Here is a 20,692-nt window from a genome sequence, read left to right on the forward strand (position 1 = left end):
CATTGGGACTATTCCCCGAGTCGAGGAACAAATAGTGGGGGTTAGGGTAAAGCAAGATTTGGTTGACGAATTTGTCGACGTCAATCCGCCAAACCCCACACTAGTTGAGAGACCAGTCGAGGAGGTTGTTGTCAAGCAAGAATTAATTGAACAATGTGCACAAATAAGGCCTCCTCTTAAAGAGAGGTACTAATTGCAGTTTATGGAAAACATGGAGCTAAAAATGGAATTTTTCAAGTTAAGGACGCATGTACGGTGCTTATGAAGGAAAGTGAAGAGGCATAAGAAGAATGCTGTGAAACCTGGGGCTGAAACCAACTCAGCAGTAGTGGATATTGAGGACAGGCCCACAACCTCCGCGTCTACATAGAACAAGTCGTTTTTGCATGTGATCGAGGCATGAGAGTTTTTCATGACTACAAACATTCAGAAGTGGCGAGCAACTACAGGTCACCTTCAATGGGGTACTATTCCTTTAGAAGCCCAACATGAAGGAGTGAAGGGAGTTCGTGAGAAATCTGTGAAAAAGGTTACTGATTACATGGAGCAAATGGAGAAAGAGAAATGAAAGCAGGGGAAGCAACATAATAAATTTGAGGATCTGGAAGGGCAAGTGCAACGACTAATTGCTTATAAGGAAGAAATGTTTTTTCTGGCACAATAGGTAATGAATTTCCAACCCCTTGCCCATAGCTATGCTCTATTCCTCCATGAAAAATATCTCTTTTTTTTTTAGAAAACGTCCGCTAGGAACTCAGCCATGTGATAGAAGACCTAATACAGTTTCTATGCATCTTGAGAAGCCACAATATTTTGAATCAACACTTAATGTGTGAAATCTATATGCATGATTATTTTCTGGGAGATGATAAATCATTTAACCCAGTGGCATATGTGGGGGACATTCAATTTAGAGCCTTTACCTCCTACATAATTAATCAGGTTAAATGGAAAAGGCCTTTGACACGTTTGAAGAGAATCAAGGAAATAGGCCACTTATCCTTCGAATAGAGAACTGTCAGTCTATGAACATTTATAATAGAGACCAAACCTTCTTAGGGATTGAGGGATGGAAGGGATAGATGTTGGAAATTGACATATGCAAAATTTTTCTTTTTACTTGTGAAGAGCAGGTGATGAGGCTCATCAATGGGTAAATTATATGGACCTTAATGCACCTCGAACTTACTAAAATCAACTTTTCTCATCATTCTTTGCATGTTTTAATTCTGTCTTTCTTAATGAGGAGAGTAAAGATGAGATGTCATGTCTAGTGGTCTAATGTGCATTGATTGTAGGTTTTGGAGCAAATTTTGGCTAATTAAAGTGTAGGAACTCAAATGGAGACAAGCTAGAGGGATTCTACGAGACACGATCTCCCTCCTTAACTCCTCACTCACTCAAATATTCCTCAATCAAATCTCATCAGCTCGGAGTTGCAAGCAAATGAGTCATGAAGTTCATTGGCAACCAAGCCAGTGCCTGTTGAAGACCAGTTGATCTCGAGATTGGAGCCAAGTCTCCCTAAATTTAAGGAAGTTGTTGGTAACTTTAGTTGTATAAATCAAGAGGCCTGGGGCCTCATTAGGATTCATATTTTTTGTTCAATATAGCTAAGCAATTTTTGAGTTGAAGCATTGTAACCAAGAACTATTATATATTTTTGATTTTTTTAATGAAAATGAGCAACAGTCCCTTCATCTAGCACTGAGTTGACTTAGAGGGTTGAAGATTTTGTGTAGGGCCCAACCTTAGCAGCATAGGGTCCTCTTATTGTATATGTACGCTTAGGTTATCTCATAGTTAGTTGTTAAACTAATTTTGGTATTGTTAATTTGCCAGTATTGGTAGATTTGATTAGTTTTCTTCCATTTGTGAATAGTTCTAATAGTAGCATTGTAGTTATAAGAATACATTCCAAAAAAGATGACAACAAGTGTTTTTCTCCTCATTTCTCCCTTTTAGGGATCATGGTTTGAGGAATACTTCTCATGAAACTCAAAAAGACACAATTCTAGTTTTTTATTGTGTAATTTAGGGTTTTCTTGCCAATTAGGTCATTATCTTGTAGTTTTGTAGATAAGTTGCAGTTGGTATTTTTTGATCTCTTAAGTCTTTCACTGATCTCATCTCACTCTCATAATGGTTCCAAGAATTTCCATGCATGAGCTTAGCAAAGTAAATGGTGATAAATCTATTTTATTTTACTCGAATACACCTTTCTTGTTTTTTATGAGTTCATATATGAATGCAAAGAATGATGTTTGTTGATTGCAGGAGTTTCTAAATTACAGGGAGACCTCATCTCATCAGCCTCAACTAAGCCATATCCACCCATGATTTCCAAAAGTCACTAAGGTCTCAATTCGAATTCCTGTCTTATGAGGAAAAATAACCATCTCTGTTGAGCAAATCCAACCATATTAAAGCTTTGGCTTGAGTTCTAAGTAAGTTCCTATCACTCCCATGCCTTATTCCCTCCTTATTCACATTTTCCAAGCTCCACCCCACCTTCTAGACCACTCCCTAAACTTTCAGCCTATTCCTGTAGTAAAACAGGGGATCCTGTAGGTGAACTAGTACTTCCTGTAGACATCCTGTAGGAAAACCTGTAGTGGCCTGTTTTAAGCATGAAATGAGAAAAATTCATCACTAAAACCTTGGATTAGGTCCCTACTTTCCCTCCAAGTCATCTTAATCATTGTCCTCCTTTTCCTTCACACCTGTCTCCCCTACCAAAGAACCAAGCAAGATTAGCAATTGCATTTTTCAATAAGAAAGATAAAAAGAAAGAGTTATTTTACATTTGTTCTTGCACACTGCAGTTAGCACTTTTTAGATCAGATTTCATTCTTAGACTAGTTAAAACCTCATATGTGTTAAAATAGGGTTATTATGCAAGAAAAGTAGATTAGAAAGTAGATTAAGGATTTCATGTTGGTTTGCAAGCATTTCTTTCAATCTTTCCTTCATGCAATAGACATCATTTATTTTCCTCGAATTAGGGTAAATTTCCCTTCTCCAAATTGTTAATCAGACTTCTTCCATGGAAATTTTAAGGGCTAATATTCGGAAGTGGGCTAATTCTCCATCGTTTTTCAAAAAACAAATTCACCAATTTCCATTTTTTTCTAAAGATGATTCACCGAAATTTTATAGTATAAAATTATTTTACCTTGAAAATTGCCGAAATTGTATAAAGACTATATATATAACTATTAGAAATTTGCATATTTTTACAAATATATCAACAAACAATTTATAAATTGCAATTTGGGGAATTGTAAGATTCGCCAAGTTTTCTAAAATTTAAGACAAATTTTCATTCTTAAAATTTTCACTGAAGTCTTCTTCGAGTCAAAAAGAGTAGTGAAAAAGAGTAGACCAATTACATCTATTTGTGTATACAAGACTGTCACCTCCAAGTTTGTACGAACCCCTGGTTGATGAAGTAAAGTTGGTAGCCCCAAGAGTTGCAACATCCTTGCTCTAATACTGGTGGTCATTACTTTTTGGCACCATTGCTGGGGAGTTGTCTGAGTAGATGTGATTTATGATTTCTTTCTTTCTTTTCTTATCTCTTTCATTCTGAAATTAGTACCATTTAGTAATTAATTGCAATTCAATTTTGTTTCCTTTCAATTCTCCAAGTAGTTTAAACTCAAAAAGAAAAAAAAAACTCCTTTCATGCCTCGTAGGAATAAGGATAACTTAGGAAAATTTCTACAAAATACCCCCACCACTTCAAACAACCAACCTTCCCTCTTCTTTGGTGGCTGTGAATTAGAGGACCGCTTAGGTGAAAAACCAGATATTTTTGAAGAGTCTATATGGGAAGAAGAAGAAACCATTCCAACTGACATAATGGCTGAAAATAGAAATTAAAGAGGAGATAGGGAAATAATTGAGGGTGCTTTTCCCATCAGAGAAACTAATGGGGATGCCAAGATGAAAAACATAATCCTCTCTGCTCTTCCTCACTTCCATGGCTTGATCTCAGAAGAGCCAGATACTTTTTTGTTCGAATCTGTTGTTATATGTAGAACTTATGATTACACCTCTGATGATCAGAAGTTGAAATTATTCCCATCCAATCTCAGGGATGCAGCCCTGTGCTGGTTCATGGGTTTACCTAGGGATAGTATCACCACTTGGGCTTAGATTCAACAAGCTTTCAAAAACAAGTATAGGGACTACTGCAGGTCCAAAGATACCAAAGAGGAAATTTTTAGAATGACCTTGGGACATGATGAGTCCTTACATGATTATGAGGAAATATTCTAGCTCAGTTATAAAAAATCTAGGTACACACTTGATCTTGAGTCACTTAAGTTATTCCTTCTCAGGGGGGTCAAGGAAGACCTTCTACAAACCCTCAACCTACTATCAGGAGGGGACATCTACCAGTTACCCTATGATGATATTAAGATAGTTTTCAAGAATCATTCTAGGGTAGCTAAAAAGAAGGGTAGGGCTAGCCAAGCAGTGGCCAGTTCACCCTCTGCCAACACATCCATAAAAAGTGAAATTGGAAACATGTTGGAAGACTTTAAGAGTGAAATTTGGCAAACCCTTGCTCTGCAAATAAACACTATGCAAATCAAATGGAAGCAGGAGGAAGCAGAGAGAGAATTAGCCATCTTCTTCCCTAGATTCACAAGGAGGCACCCTAGGAATGAATGTCCATTGAACATTGTAGAAATATGCTCGGTCTGTGAGGAAAATCACTACACAAACAATTTCCCTTCTCTGCCTAGATTAAAAGTTGTGTATCGGGGAATCAAAAGGGTGACTAAACAACTCTGCTACATTAATCAAAGGATGCCTCATGGACCTCGACCATACCAGCATGGCATGCAAGAGTCATCCTATTCATATTATAACCCTAATCAAAACACATCCATCCCCCCTTGGTGCCACCCACCTCATGCTTCCTAATCTACACCTTCTCCCTAGTCTTTTTCACCTCAATACCATTCCCAATCAGCCAACCAACCATTTCATCCATATACTCCTCCACAACCTCAGTACAATCCACCACCCCAGGGGTGGAGGCCCCCATACAACCAAGCTCTGGATTTATTGCCTTCACCTCCATCTCAACCACAACTCATATACCCTGCTCCACCTAAACAACCTCAGATGCCTACCCAACCAAACCAAACCCGAACAACAGAAAAGCACAACATCTTTACATTGGAGAAGCACCTTATCATGCCTATGCTATGGAAATTCATGAAATTAACCTTAGATATGGGAGAGTGCTCCCAGATAACCAACCTCCATCTCCACCTTGGAAGAGCAAGGAGGAAAGAGAGGAAAGTGTGCCTAGAATGAATCCACCACCCTTTCCTGAAAGGTTAACCCATCTAGTCCAACACAACCCAGAAGAAACTGAACTTCTAGGTGAGTTGAAAAATTTGTGTGTTAAAATTACACTTCTGCAAGCGATCAAAGATGTCCCCATTTACAAATATTTGATCAAAGAGAAGTGTTTCAAACATCCAGGGAGGTGAAAAAGAGACACCCCTATCATTAATATCATTGGATAATTGTCTGACTTAATGTTGGGGCAGGTAATTTCCTTGAAGTATTTAGATCCTGGGAGCCTCGTAGTAGATGTACACATCGATGAAACCATTGTTCCCCATACCTTGATTGATCTTGGGGCTACCATCAATGTAATTACTAAGGACACTATGCTCAAGATGAATGTCAAGGGATCATTAAGGAAGACCACGACAGTCTTGCAACTTGCAGGCCGATCCACAGTAGCCCCTGAGGGGATTGTTGAGGATGTGATGGTCTCCATTGATTCCTGGGAATACCCTATGGACTTCTTTAGTCTCCATACTAAGACCAAATTTAATGGTTATCTTCTCATCCTTGGGAGGCATTGGTTAGCCACTACCGATGCCTACATAAGCGGCAGGGATGGAAATATGACTATAAAAAATGGGCGCCTATCCAAGCAGTTGGTCCTGTACCCTCCTACTCAACCATGTATAGAACATGACTGACCTTTATGGCTAGAAGAGGAGGAAGAAGATGAAGTCTACTCCTCCCAAATCTATACCCTAGAAACTTCCATAGGAGGAGGACAACCGATGAAGATGATTTGATTGGACATGTCCTCCAAAATCAAACTCCCAACACCATGTCTCTGGAGGAAGTAGTGAAGGAAACCAAGGACAACCATTGGATTGATCTATGCTTAGATGACTCAAACCCTACTTGTGTCAAGACAATAGAATTCGGCCCTGAAAGAGCATTGAAAATCAACCCCCCTCTCTCTGTACACTAAGAAGAAGAGTTATGTAATATGCTAAGAGAGCATTTGGATGCCTTTGCTTGGAATTACAAAGAAATGAAGGGAGTGCACCCCTCGGTGTGTACTCACCACATTTACATCAAGGAAGGTTGCAAACCAGTCCAACAACCCCAAAGGAGAATGAATCCAACTCTCAAAGATATAGTCAAAGAAGAGTTACAGAAGCTACTGGGTGCAAGATTCATTTACCCTATCTCAGAGAGTGAGTGGGTGTCCCCTCTAGTGCTGGTTCCAAAGAAAAATTGAAAGTGAATGATTTGAGTCAATTACGGAGATCCAAACAAAGCCTCAAAGAAGGACCATTTTCCTCTACTTTTCATTGACCAAGTGTTAGATGGTCTGGTAGGAAAGAAGTTCTTCTCTTTCTTGGATGGATTCAACGGGTACAATCAAATCCAAATCAACCCAGAGGACCAGGATAAAACCACCTTCACCTATCCTTGGGGTACTTTCGCTTATAGGGTCCTTCCTTTTGGTCTATGCAATGCCCCTGCCACTTTCCAGAGAGCAGTCCTGAGTATCTTTGCAGAGCTAGTCCATGATGCAGTATAAATTTATATGGATGACTTCATAGCTTATGGGTGTGATTTCCAGGAGGCTCTCTGTAACATGGGAAAGGTGCTAAACAAATGCATTGAAATGAACTTATCCCTTAGTCTCGAAAAATGTGAGTTCTTGACAACTGCAGGGACTGTTCTAGGTCACTCAATATCCTAGGAAGGGCTACAGGTAGACCCAAATAAGATAGCCATCATCAAGAGGGTCTCAACTCAACAAAAGCAGAGGGATGTCAGAAGATTTTTAGTTTATTTTGGATACTATAGGAGATTTATAAAATATTTCAGCAAGTTAGCTTCTCCCTTATTTGGGTTATTGGCCAAAGACTTTGAACTTTTATGGTCAGAAAGCTGCCAAGAACCCCTGGACACCCTAACGGACAAGTTGACTACTGCTCCTATACTTCGAGGCCCAAATTGGGCTCTTTCTTTTCATATTCAAGCTGATGCCTCTCACAAATTTATAGGAGTAACTCTAGTCTAGATATATGACAAGCTACCTTATGCCATTTACTTCATTAGTAAGAATCTGTCAAAAGCTGAGTTGAACTACACAGTAACTGAAAAAGAGCTCCTAGCTATTGTACATTCATTGAATAAAATTAGACATTACATTACTGGTTTCCAAACATTTGTACATATTGACCATGCTGCAGTTAAATACTTGATGAACAAACCTGATGTAAATGCTTGAATTATTAGATGGTTACTTTTATTGCAACAATTTGATTTAACTATTATTGACAAGCCTCGCAAGGAGAATGTAGTTGTAGATTTCTTATCCAGATTGACTCTGCTTGCAGGGGAGGAAGGAATGGTTGATGATCATCTACCAGATGAACATTTATTCACCATTTCAGTTCTCTCTCCATGGTTTTCTGACATAGAAAACTACTTGGTATCTGCACAGTTCCCTCCAAATTTTTCCTCCAAGGAAAAGAGCATAATCATAAGAGAAAGTGCCCAATTCACTTGGATTGGGGGAAATCTCTTCAAGCTAGGTCCGAATCAAATTATGAGAAGATGTGTCAGGGAGGAGGAAGTCTTCAACATCCTTTTGGCTTGTCATGATGGGCCTTGTGGAGGTCCCTTTCCAGCCAAAAGAACAACATTCAAGGTACTACAAGCTGGATATTATTCACCCACTCTTCACCAAGATGTAAAAAGGTATACTAACAAGTGTGATTGGTGCCAAAGGATGGGAAAGCCTACCCCCACAGATGAAATATCCCTACAATCTCAAGTGACTTTCAAGCCATTTGACAGGTGGGGCATAGATTTCATTGGGTCCATTGACCCTCCATCTAGACAGAAGAAGTACATCATTGTGTGCACCAACTACTTAACAAAATGGGCCGAAGCCAAACCTATCAAGGTAGCAACAGAAGAAAAGGTGGCTGAATTCTTGAGGGAAAATGTATTTATAAGTCTGGATTCCCTCAAGAGTTGTTCATTGATAAAGGCAGTCAATTTACATCCTGTATGATTGAAAATTTGTTAAGCTAGCACAAGATCAAGCACAAAAAATCAACCGCTTACCACCCACAGGCTAATGGGCAAGTGGAAGTAACCAACCGAACATTGGAAGGCATTCTCACCAAGGTGATTAGCAGCAACAGAAAGGACTAGGCAGACATATTAGTTGAGGCCACCTGGCCTCCAATATCACCTAGAAGACCACCACTAACTTCACTCCTTATGGGCTGGCCTATGGGAAGAAAGCCCTACTGTCCATTGAATTTGAATACAACACCTTAAGGATGGTAGCACAATTGGATCTAGATATTACAAGGGCACAATAGGAAATATTTCTCCAGCTAAATGGGTTAGATGAATTTAGGATGCAAGCCCTCCTGTACATAGAAGTGATTCAAGTATAAAGGAAAATATGGCATGACAGAAATATCAAGGACAAACTGTTTCAAGAAGGTGATTGGGCCTTGTTGTATGACTCTCGATACAAATATTTCTAAGGCAAGTCAATGACCAAATGGTTCAGACCATATGTGATAAAAAAAGTGCCATGACAATGGCGTTGGTTAGATAAGAACCATCGATGCAGAAGGTATCCCTTTGCTTGTTAATGGGTAAAGGTTAAATATCTACAAGAAGCCCTTATCAAAGTAGGAATTCATCAGTAGCATCAGAAAGGTAGTGATGGTGATTGGATAAGTTTCATCTTCCACCTCACCATGTTCTTAGAAAAAAGAAAGAAGAAAAAAGGAAAAAAGGGACCTGGGTAAAAACCTCCATGAGGCACTTGAGTCCAACTTTTGGGTTGAAAACCTGTTGAGGTAGCCCAAGAGTATTAAAAAAAAAGAGAGAAAAAAATAAAAGATATCTGGGTGAAAACCTCTTTTGGGGAACCCAAGGTAGGCAACAAGGATGAAAACCTCCTCTGAGGCAGCCTAGTTGTCTTTTCAAAAGAAGAAGAAGAAGAAGAAGAAGAATTCTATTTTTACAGGTTTGTAAGAGGATGGTCTGCACATGCTACAGAGGACAACATTCCCTACCACAAGCCATGTTTTCCTTCATTCATCTCATCTCCTTGTTATAGACATTTTTGGGCATTGCAACCCCAAGCATAAATGTCCATAAACCAAGGGTTCCTAAGTCCCTAAAGGTGTTGTTCCAACCCCTAGAAGAACAAGGTCAGCTAATTACAGCATCTCCCAGAAGTTCTCCATGAAAAACTACTCAGAACTAGTCAAAACTGGACCATTTCACCTGCTCCATAGGCAAAGTGCGTTGCATCCCACCTAAATACACACAGTAGGTGCATTTCATGTCAAAAATCCCTTGGGGTGCGATGGGCGAGAAGGGACAAATGGCAGGGTCAATCCGCAAGGCGGAGAAGCATGGAATCTTCCAGAAACTTCTCCTGTGACACTTGCCTCTCTGAATTCGACTAGGGATGAGTAAGAGATCATAAATCTCCAAGTGGAATTAAGAACTATCAGAGGGAAGACACTAATCAAATCTCAAGCTGACTCACCTCCCTTGCAGACATCTATATATGGATCCCTCATCCCAGAGATCCAGAGGCTAGAATTTTGCATCTTGTAAGGAAGTGCTGCTGGTTTCTTGGTGCAATATCATAGTGTTGGGTGATCTAAGCTTTTCATGAGGTGAAGAAGGGCTTCTTGCTGAGAGGATGATGTTGGGTCAGAAAAATTGGTTGTAATTCTCTTGGCTCTTTCTTGATTATCAATAAAGCTATTCAAGTTTTCCTCCACATGCTTGTATGATTAATGTTTTATGCATTTTTGTGGTCAATGTACATTTGATCCTATATTGTTTATGATAATAGATCTATGTTCTTGGATAGTATTATGCTGCTTTGATTCTACAGGTACCCTGTGAAGCTGGGTGGACAAGGAAGCGAGTAGCAAAAGATCTATCAGAAGGGAGAGGAATCGAACAAGGAACCAAGCGCAAGACAAAGGTTGGTCTCCTTTATTCTTCTCTCATCTATCTCTCATAAAGGAAAATGAAAGTAGTTTTAGTTTGTTTGTTTCTAAGGTAGCTACCAGCCTTAGTGGGATTAACAGTTCTGCATAGACACTATTCCCGGTAACAAAATGGCGACTCTACTGGGGAGCGAGTAGATTGTTTGTTCATCTACATTTGTTTACTTTATAAACTTACAGACGGAGCCTGAAGTCAAGCCATCTAGCCTTCGAACTGCATTTGCTATGCAAGTGCAAAGTAGACCAACGCTACTTCAGTCAATCTTCGGGTTTTGTTTATGAATTAAACGATTGATTTACAAGCTTTCTAATTGTCCTTGTGGTGGCTCTAGTAACCTCCTTAGATCTACCCCTGTGATTGATTTACTAATTACCACTTACTTGGCCTAAATCCCTAAACTGAACTGCAAAATATGACCAGGAATCCAATCAAAGTCTCATCCCTGGTCCAGCGCACTGTCTGTTCTGTGAACTTCAAATGCAGCGCACTTCCCGAGTGTAGTAGGTGCGTTGCATTTCAGTTTCACTGTGTTACAGGTGCGCTGATCAGACAAGGCCTTGTTCCTAAATTTTGGTTTCTATGTTCACTCTTTTCAGATCTATTCAGGAGTTTTGCTGCCTGTAGTCAGTACACCTCTCTTTGAAACCCCTTTCCTTGCTGTTATTCCGCCTCCATTGTGCAAAGAACTCTAAATGTTTTTATGTATTTTTTGAGTCATTTTCAGTTCTCATTTACAAAGAAGTAGCGTAATTGTACTGTCGTTTCTTGATTTGAAAGTGTCACAAGTGTCGTTTTCAGTCATAGAAGAGAATCTAATTGTTCTTGATAGTCTATTACACTGTTACTATTGTATTTGATCTGAATTAGTAGTTTTTCTAGTGTCGAAAGCAAGTTTTCAATTCCAAATCTCAAAGTGTTGTCATTGTCCTCATTTTGTTTTGAAAAGAAACTTGTTAGTAATTGTCGCTTTGGAAAATAATTCAAATTTGTGCTTAGCTTTATTTTTATCATTCGCACATTAAGAAGGTTGAAAACAAATACATGCACATGCATTTGCATTTAGACTGTTTGTTGGTTTGATTTAGGACAATGCACATAGTGTGTGCTCTATGCTCTTTGTTGAAAGAACACCATCTCTCTTTCCTTAGTAGCTAGGATTTTCATTGCAGAAAAGAGATTAAGTGACTGTTTATCATCTTAGATTGCATTTTAGGAATTGTACATCTACATCACGCGGTGAACCTGAAAGGAAAATTTATTAAGCAAGATCAACTATAAAATAAATTTAATGAATCTAAAAACGCTTTGGAACCTAACGCACAACATCTAGAAGTCTAGGCTAGAGACGTATTCCGGTGTCATAAAGCCTGGTAACTGTTGTTTTCACTATTGGTTGGGTGATTCCTCTACTTCGAGACGATAAGTGCCAGTACGGACTTGTGCTCCCACGTACCGTTGAGTATATTTTGGGATACCACAATAGGCTTTATCCTTTATCCATAGGAAGCCATGTCTACCGCCCTATCGATCACAATGCACTGAACACAACATTCGGGAAGATTGACTGCCATACCATAAAAAGTATTTTGTAGTTTTGCGATTGGTTTGGTGATCCCTCTGTCTAGATTTCCAGAGCAGTCCCTTTCATTCCGTTTCAGACTCCTTAACAGAAAAGGTCCATCTGAGCACTTGTCACTTTAGGCTCATTAAAAATCGAAGGCGACTAGAGTCATCTTTTGTTTTTTCTCGACTCTTAAAAATTGAAAAAACAAGTTGTGTCAAAGCGTCTAAAATTCATCTAATTCGGAAACATTCTTCCCCTTTGATTTTTAGTTGATCGAGTAATCCGCAACTGTGGAAGAAAGTCAATTGAAACTCCGTCATTCGCGGAGGCTTACGAGTCAACCATCTTTGTCTCCAAAGTCGAAACTGTTACGGACAAAGCGAACTCGTTTAACCAGTTCCAAATCCCCTGGTAAAGTTAGAACAACTGTTCCAACACCATCGGAGACTACGGTTACTCCAAACATTTCTAGTATCCTTGCCTTTACAGAAGAAGTTCAGAAGCCACTGAAGGACAGTAACACTGATCCTAGTGTGAGGGTAAACACTTGTATTACTAAACCAGTTCCATCTATAGCTGATTCGGAGGGTTTTATTCCCCAAGCATCTGTCGCTGCAGATTCTATACCTCGTTCGGCACCAGAAATATTTTACAGACCTGACGGTCTACCTCTTCCACCTGGTCTGATTGCTATAGAAGAGATTGCGGAGGATCCTCCATCGAGTGCTCCATCGCAATTTGGAGTCGGGATCACTCTGTATCCTTCTTCATCAGAAATTAGTCTACCACCATCAGAAGCTCCTGTAGAATCGCTAGGAAATATTTTGGATAGACTAGAAATGTCTGAACAACCGTCAACATCTAAGACTGTGTCGTCTGACACAGCGACGGCAGAACTTCCTGCTGTCACTCCAACAATGTTCGCCGGTATACCATCTGTCCCAACTAGCTCTCAATCGCTAGAAGGGGCCCACTCAGGGGCTATTTCGACAGTATGGTCTGTTCCTGTTTGTTCATCCGGAATAGTATCCGAAAACTCTTATGTTGAGTCTCAGCAAATTGATCCTTCAAGGTGTCAATTTGGGCAATCCGGTCCTCAAGGGCAAACAATTCCTTTAAGTACTGGAGTACCGCCGTATGGGGGAAAATATAACCTTTCATTGTCTCCTCTGGGAGGACAACCATACAGGAGTTCACAACAAAATTTAGGTTATGCTGGAATTACATCTAGCGGTTGGGTGCCGATACTACCTCAACAACCAAGAGTTGTATATTCGATGCAACAATGTTTACCTATGTCAAATATACCGACTATGCCAGCTATTGTGACGGTGTCGCAAGTACAAGCGCTGCCTGTTGTATGCCAACCCCAGGTTTCTCAGGTGGTAATGCAACAGCCTCTTGTCCCTACGACTCAACCACAATCGCCAACTAGTGGAATGACACAGACCAAAACGGGTACAATTACCCCACATCTTGGTCAAACAGTCAGTATTGGACAACAACACATGGCTTCACAACCATGGCTGGTGCAATACCAACAACCGCAATTCCAACAAGTATACCAAGGATCCGAGCAACAAATCTTTGCAAATAGTGGGCAACCGTATATTCAAAATCGTCAAAATCAACCATTCTAAAATGGTTATGCCCATCAACCTTACCAAAGTTACCAGCATCAAATGCAATATGCTGGTATGCAGAGACCAACTGCTCAGGCGATTCCATCTTATCCTGGGTATGCTTCACCTAACCTGAATCAACAGTTACCCTTCGTGGCGACTTTAGAGTTACCGGATCTAAATCAGTTAACAAATGATCCAATTGCTTACGCCCCTTGGTGGCCAGCGATTCCGCATAAAATTCCATCAGATATTCCTAAATTTAATGGAAATCCGGGTGAAGATCCGTCCAATCATGTGATGACCTTTCATCTGTGTTGTTCATCAAACACCCTAAACGATGATTCGATTAGGCTTCGCCTTTTTCAGAGGACGTTAACAGGTCCGACAGCAAAATGGTATATCGAATTACCCAGAGCTTCATTTGACAACTTCAGTACCCTAGCCACAACCTTTCTAACCCATTTTCAGTTACCGATAAGGTATGAAACAGGAACAGAACTTCTTACCAATTTCAAACAAACAACAGCCACTCACATATCCGATCATATTCATGAGTGGCGACGTCATCGTAGAATGGTAAAAACGTATGTTCCTGATCAGCTTTTAGCTGAATGGTTTATTAAGTCTTTATTAACTTCCATTACGGAAGATGTGGAAAAAGGAGGAGTCGTCACCGAAGATCAAGTTATTTCTCGTGCGCAATATCTAGACTTGATTTATTCTCAGTCTGGCACACTCTACGATAAAATCCCTAACACTCCCAGACCGAAATTTTCTATCCCCCCTCCTCCTAAATCGAACAATGACTCTCATGCCGGCGATGGTGTGATTGGTACAACAGACACGAAATTGACAAAGGCTACATCTAAAAAGGCCCATAAGATTTCCAGTCAAAATGCAAAAGAAGAACTTCTTGCCTTGGAAGTAAATGCCATCTCGACAGATAAAGGCAAAGAAACCAAGCAACTGGGAGGCAAGAAGAAAAACAAAAGGAAGAAGAAGAAAAAGGAGGAATCATCACCTGAAAAATCTTCTGCAAACCCTCCTGGAGATAGGAAACCAAAAAATCCATGTGTAATATGTGATGAGGATCATTGGACAGGAGATTGTCCACATAAGGCTAAGCTTAAAAAATTCATCAGGAATTCAAAAACCTCAGCAGTATTGACTGATCCATTTCCAAATCCAGGGACAAATCTGGTTGTTAGTGAAAATGCTTCCCCGTCCCAAGTACTGATGTTGTCAGTTTCGAAACATAAAAATGATGCTTTGATATCGACAAGGAACAAAGATTACGGGAATCCACAACTGTCGAACAACAAGGATAAAGATCAACCTAGTAGTTCGACAACAACTTCGACAGAAGTTGCGCCGCCCATCATTCCAGAACTGACAATAAAACCGCCAAAGGGAGTAGTACACAAGTCGACATTTAATCCTCGTGCCAGAGCAGCACAACATTATAATATAGTGGAAGATCTGGCCTAATCGCCATCTGCTATGTTGACACTTGAAGTACTGCAAAATTTCCCATCCCAAAAGCAGGCTTTATTATCAGCTATTGCTAAAGGTTATACACGTCTATTGAAAAAGGAAGTGCCCTTCGTCTAGGATCAGGTCGCGCAAGCCTCCTTTGATGCCTTAAAAGAATCCCTATTGAAAGCATCATTAATGTATGCTCCTGATTATCAAAAAGACTTTAACCTGTATCTGGCTGTAGCAGATACAACCATCGCAATGGTTTTAGTTCAAGAAGACAACGAAATTGAACATCCTATATATTATTTAAGTAGAAACTTAAATGATATAGAGAGCAAATATTCCTATGTTGAAAAGCTGGCGCTCGCAGCTCTTCAAGTGATACAGAGATTTCGACACTATGTCCTCTTTCGAAAAACTACCATTCTGTCAGATTGCAACCCCATGACTTATATATTGTCGTGATAGTTGCTGGGGGGCAAATATTCAAAATGGATAGCAATTCTATAAGAGTTTGACCTGGAATTTGTAAAATCCAAGTCAAAGAAAGCCCTAGTTTTTGCGGAATTATTATGCGATCTCCCATCGTCGTCCAACGATGAAACATCCGAAGAAACAATCGTGGATGAATCTTTGTTTCTGATATCTTCAGGCAATCCGTGGTATGGAGATATAATCGTCTATCTCCAAACCCAAAAATATAGGCCTAACACCTCCCGCTCCGAACAAAAACGTATTCGATACCAATCAAAAGACTACATGATCGTCGGTGACACGCTTTACCATCGTGGTGTCGATACAGTTCTGAGGAGGTGCCTCACCCATGAGGAAGCCGAAAAAGTACTGAATGATTGCCATTTAGGCGCGTGTGGGGGGAATCAATCCGGTTACGCTACGACGCAAAAATTTTTACGAGCAGGATACTTCTGGCCAACAATGTTCAAAGATTACATAACCGCAGTCAGAAGTTGCCATGCCTGTCAAATTTTGGATAGCAAAACTGGAAGACCATCCGCACCTCTGCAGCCAATAGTTACTGTTGGGCCATTCGCCAAATGGGGCATTGATTTCATGACATGTAACCCCACCTCGACCGGGGGGCATGGGTACATCATAGTCGGAGTGGACTATTTTACCAAATGGGCCGAGGCGATGCCTACATTAGATAACACTGGTGAAACAGCTTCCCTTTTCTTTTTCAATCATGTAGTCGCCAGATTCAACATTCCACAGGCTATAGTCATAGATCATGGATCGCATTTTCACAATTAGATGATGGTCTAATTGGCTGCCAAATTAGGGTTTTCTCATGACAGCTCTACTCCATACTACCCGTATGCCAACGGACAAGTTGAAGCAATCAACAAAGTCCTGAAGCGCATGCTGCAAAGGATGATTGGAGTCCACAAAAGGAGTTGGCACCTGATCCTGTACTCAGCCTTGTGGGCATATCGAACATCGGTAAGGAATGCAACTGGGTTTACACCCTTCCAACTGGTGTATGGCCTAGAAGCAATCTTACCAGTTCAGTGTGAAATCTTGTCCCTCAATCAGTATGGTAACCTATACGCTTTTGTTACATTTTTGTTTTCGCTAAGGGTAATCGTTTTGGTCAAGTAAATCCACTTTTTACATTTGTCGCAGATGTCAAACCTATTGGAATATTTTGTTGGATATGCCGATGGAGCAAGTCGTAGTTCGCGGAACCTATCTTCTGCGGCCTGGGCCATTTTTGATCCAAGGGGCGTGTTAGTAAGTTTCAGAGGGGTATGTATTGGTCGATCAATGAATAACATCGCTGAATATAGCGCGTTGATAGAACTTCTCTCTGATGCCATCACACATGGCATACGCTGACTTGTCGTCAGGCTAGACTCACAGCTCGTCATACTACAACTCACTGGTATCTACTCCGTCTGAAATCTAGCTATCTATCGCATGTTCCTAAGGGTCAAGATTTTGGAAAGGCAATTTGATTTTATTCAATATCAGCATATTTCTAGAAGCTTAAACACATTAACTAACTCATTAGAAAATTATGTGTTAGATAGACATTTGCAACATTTATAAAAAGAAGCATTTCATCAATATTTGCATTCGAACTATGTAACTTAACCAAAATAAAACTCTGAAAATAAAAAATATATATATAACTATTTATGGTTTACACATAATGTTCTGTAACCAAGACAAAATTGGTCAAATGGCCCAAAACTCAAAATGCTAGGTGGCACCCTAGTCTAATGATGCTGGTGATAACAAGTCACCGCCTATGCAATCATGCATAAAAGCCTAGTCCATCGACTTGGCATGCCAGTGGTATGTCGCTGTAACCTCAGAGGCAGCTCGTCAGTCCTCACATCTGGAATACCGAGAGTGAGGCCCTTGACCTGATCCTGTAATGCTGAAAGAGTCTCAGCCACATCAAGGTCGCAAAGGATAGCCCTTCCCACAGCCTCCCCTACTGGAGCAGCGGTTGGCACTCTCAGATGTACTACTGGCTGGACAGGACCAACATCTGCATGAGAAAATGAGTTCTAATTAGTCTTGATAGAATAAAGCACAAGGAAATTATAAAGAGAAATGATAAATAGAAAAGTGGTCAAAGAATTTACCAATGGCACCCCACTACTCGCCAGTCGGCAGTACCAAATCCGGGTCACCCCGGAAGTCCATACCAGCATATGGATACTTGGAAAAAACCATCTCCTGACGATCAAACCACCCGAAGAAGGTATTAGAGAAGGAAATCTAAGACTGACCAGCATGTCTGGACATATGGTTGACCCATCTCTGCATCCGTGGTTCAATCGGTGGAGGTAAACCAAGTGAAATATACTGCGGCTGCATCAACAGGTTCTTTTCCAAGGCGAAGGCAGTCAAAATAGAACCATATCCAAAGTTCTTCAATCTTCCACTTTTCACCTTGGTCAACTGTTCTTTCATCACAAAGAGTACTGCATCACACCAGTTGAACACCTTCGGTTCGAGACATTCTAAAGCGTACTGCATATAAGACTGGTTGGCCACATGAAGAGCCGCACCACCAGCCATCCTGCCAAAGGTGAACAGAATGGTCCTCAAAGACCTGTCAGTGACATCTCGGATGATGATCTTGCCGTCTTTACTCGGCTGAGATCCCTCTCTGCAATACCTGCGAATGTAATCTCTCACAGATTCGCCTCCACGGGCCGAACCTGATAAAGAGATAGGGGCACCCCGCCTCGATAAGCCGGTCAAAAAATAGATGTCCACGAAATTCAAGGGGATGGATTTACCCCTAATCTAGAACACCTAGCTGGTAGGGTCCCAAGCATCGAGCAAATACTGCAGCAAGTTGATTTGTTGCCTCATGCTAGAGATACGGAAAAACTTCAGCAGGCCACAGTTCCGCAGTGCATTTACTGTAACCGGATCATGTAAAGCAAGCATGTCCTCTTCTTCATGCTCATGTTCTCACCATGTAATAGGCATTTTGCTCCAATAAATCTCTGAAAACAAACAAGAGAAGAGTTAGATCCTGATTTGGTGAGAAATAGGAAAAAATTTCCATTGAAAACAATGCACAAATTTCCCTCCTTGCGCCCATCGCACCTCCAGCATTGTTCTGGGTGCGTTGCATGCCAACTGTCCAATGGGTAGGCCAACATGCAATGCACCTTTCGATATAGAAAGGGTGCGATGGAGCCAGAGCGAGTTTTTCAAACCCCAGAGGCTCAGAAAAAACAGAAATCAGGCTCAGAATGCAAAATGGAAAATATGAAATGAAAGAGTACAAGTTTAGCTCCTACCTGGTCCAGATGGCCCCAAAAATCGTCCACAGAATCTCCTGGAATCAGCTGGTGAAAATCAAAGGGGAAAGCACCTCCAAAGCTCCAACAAGCCAAAGTTCAAATGAAATGGTAAAATGAGGGGTAAAAGCACTTTTAAATTACTTTTTATGTAATTCAAGTAAAATATTAGTGTATTAACTCATTTTCCAAAAATGTATTGTTCATTTCTAACTAGTTTGATGAAGTAATTGAGCATGCAGCGCAACCTTTAAAGGAACAAAGTCATTAATGGTAAAGTCAAGAAATGACCATTATATCGAGCAGTTTTATCGCGGAATTCAAGCTCGTTAAAAAATAAACATAAGCAATGAGCAAGTGTTTCCCCCAGTGTTTAAGCTCATTAAAAAATGAACTAATTTCGGTAAATAACCATCGTGAATGAATTACTTTAGCCTTTGAAGCCTTGGTCGTGTTCTCATCGTCACTTCCACTCTGTATTGGCTGATCATTCACCTCCACTTGATTGTTTACCCCTTTTGAGGAACAACTTCGAAGAGTGATCTTGTTAGCCATCCTTGTGACACTGCAGTGATTGGAAAATTCCAAACCTTACCTGGAATCAACTGCTACCCAAATCTATCACTCGTTCCTCAAAAAACGAGTCTCCTTTAAGCTGTTTTCAACAGAATCGTAAAATATGAAAAGATTGTTGAGCTATTGGCCTCTCCAGCTCGTTAAAGCGACTGGAAGTACTATCCCTCCTTTAGATTTTAATCTTTTTGGACCTGAGGGATTATTACACAAAAGGATCGAGCGCTTGTCTTGTTCGGCTCATTAAAATTACCGAAAATTCATCCCTTTCGTATTATTTTATACTTTTTTGGACTTAAGGGATTAAATGATGAAAAAGGACTTTGGAGTTTCCTTTACATTCCTTTTCAGACTCTCTAAAATTGAAAAGGACCGAGTTATCTTTGTTGTTAAACACGTTAAAACCTAATAGCGACAAACTTGTCCATAACAGACAAGAACGAGTTTCACTATCGCTAGGTTCGTTAAAACATAGCGATGGGTTTGCCCGAAGGGAAAATTATAGAACAAGCATATGTTATCCTCCTCAAGCTTGAAAAAAATAAAGAGGTACTAGTCAGCAATGACTGGGGAAAAATTGGGAAGAAAACTTGAAGAAACTTTGTTGGTAGCAAGTCGCTCTTGAACATGACACTTTCACTCCGCATCCGAGTCGGGTTGGGTTGTTCCATTCACTGGTCACATCACCATGGTTCCATAACACCATCCACATTTGGGGTTAATGCTACCAATCCATCATGTCAGTGTTGCCGATATGTTCAAGAGAAGTTGCTCAGAGAATTCACCTGTGTCTCACCCACTATAATACATTTTCGCTCCATTCTTTCATGACTGCCACCCTGAACCGTATATCACCAGATTGTTTTCACCTCCATTAAAATCATTTGCTCCATTCCGTGTCATTGATGTGGGATTCACTAAGGCCCTTCTATGACAGATCGCTTCTTGTCGACATCGGCTCATTATCCAAGAAGTCGATCTAGGAACAACCCTTTCAGTACTTTGAAGCTTGCATGCCTCAATGGCAAGTTTCTCACTTCCGGCAACAGGTTTACATCAATGGCCTTCGATCAAAAGATTTTACATGGTGTTCGATGCCAAGTCCCTTATTCACACCACGTGAATTGTATTGTAGTACCTTGAGGATCATTATCATTATCGATGATTCCTCTCGCACCTGTTAACAACTTACATCATTGGTTGGTAATCAGGCGATGTCTTTCCATGTTCGACTCCAGAACATCTCTCACATGGATCGACTTGTACTTTGAGTAAAGATCGAATGAGTGAAGACCCCGGAT

Source organism: Pinus tabuliformis, chromosome 9, assembly GCF_031772625.1.
Source record: "Pinus tabuliformis cultivar Carrire ecotype Pingquan chromosome 9, CPIR1, whole genome shotgun sequence".
NCBI classification, from domain to species: Eukaryota; Viridiplantae; Streptophyta; class Pinopsida; order Pinales; family Pinaceae; genus Pinus; species Pinus tabuliformis.